This window comes from Papaver somniferum, unplaced genomic scaffold (genome assembly GCF_003573695.1).
Source record: "Papaver somniferum cultivar HN1 unplaced genomic scaffold, ASM357369v1 unplaced-scaffold_131, whole genome shotgun sequence".
Classification (NCBI taxonomy): Eukaryota; Viridiplantae; Streptophyta; class Magnoliopsida; order Ranunculales; family Papaveraceae; genus Papaver; species Papaver somniferum.
Genome location: NW_020622270.1, coordinates 616,559 through 617,389, shown reverse-complemented (window position 1 = coordinate 617,389; position 831 = coordinate 616,559). Strand labels below are relative to the sequence as shown.

The 831-nt window shown below is 34.4% G+C and overlaps 1 long non-coding RNA gene across 1 annotated transcript; it reads left to right on the top strand.

Moving 5' to 3' along the window:
* On the top strand, window positions 1–621 carry LOC113332411. Its single transcript, XR_003351498.1, has 2 exons — window positions 1–237; window positions 328–621. It is a non-coding gene; the product is annotated as an uncharacterized LOC113332411 (long non-coding RNA).
* The last annotated feature ends 210 nt before the right edge of the window (window positions 622–831 follow it).

Sequence of the window (831 nt, the reverse complement as noted above, 5' to 3'; positions counted from 1 at the left end):
GGAGAGTGGAGGCGCTCAGTGAGTGTAGAGGTGGTGTTGAGGGAAAAGCTATTAAGCTGAGTTCTGCTTTGTTTCCAAGATCAAATGGATTCTCATGATGATCGGAGTAATTTTGGTTATATGTTGGAAGCTTTACATATACCTTGGGGATCAAAGAGAAACACAGATCATTCAAATCGGCATGATGATTTGTTCTCTCAAAACTAGATAATCTTCTGTGACAAACTCTATATTCTGGTAAGATCTTTAAATTAATAGTGATGTTTTGATATTTTCAATTTCTTAGCCCGGAATGTTAACATTCATATCGTGGGTTTTTCTAAGCAGAGACTACTACATCAGATCTTTGTAGTCATCAGGCAAAGTACTACTGCTCAATTACAGATTCTTAAGCCGGAGAAATAGATTAATTACCCAAAATTGGGTGTCCTGTTGCGGGATATTACCGCCATCGACATGCCAATACTGCTGAAATGTAGATCTGCAGAAAATTTTAAGATGTTATTTTGGTAATCATCGAATTAGTGATATCTTAAGTTTGTATTCATATCTGAACATAGAAAGATCAGTTCAGATAATTTTCTATGTCCTTGGTGTTTGATAATAGTTAAATTACATTCATGTTCTAGTGCTTAATGGAAACCTCTGATCAAATTATACGAAGCCAAGTGATGATAATGCTTGTCAAATATACCTATTAACAAGACTAGTTTACAGCACGGGAATGCATTGATTGATGATGCTTATACATCTGGGGCAAGGGATTTGCATATAAAATACTAGATAAATAGATAACTACAAGATTAAAATCCACAAACTTTATAGTTTATA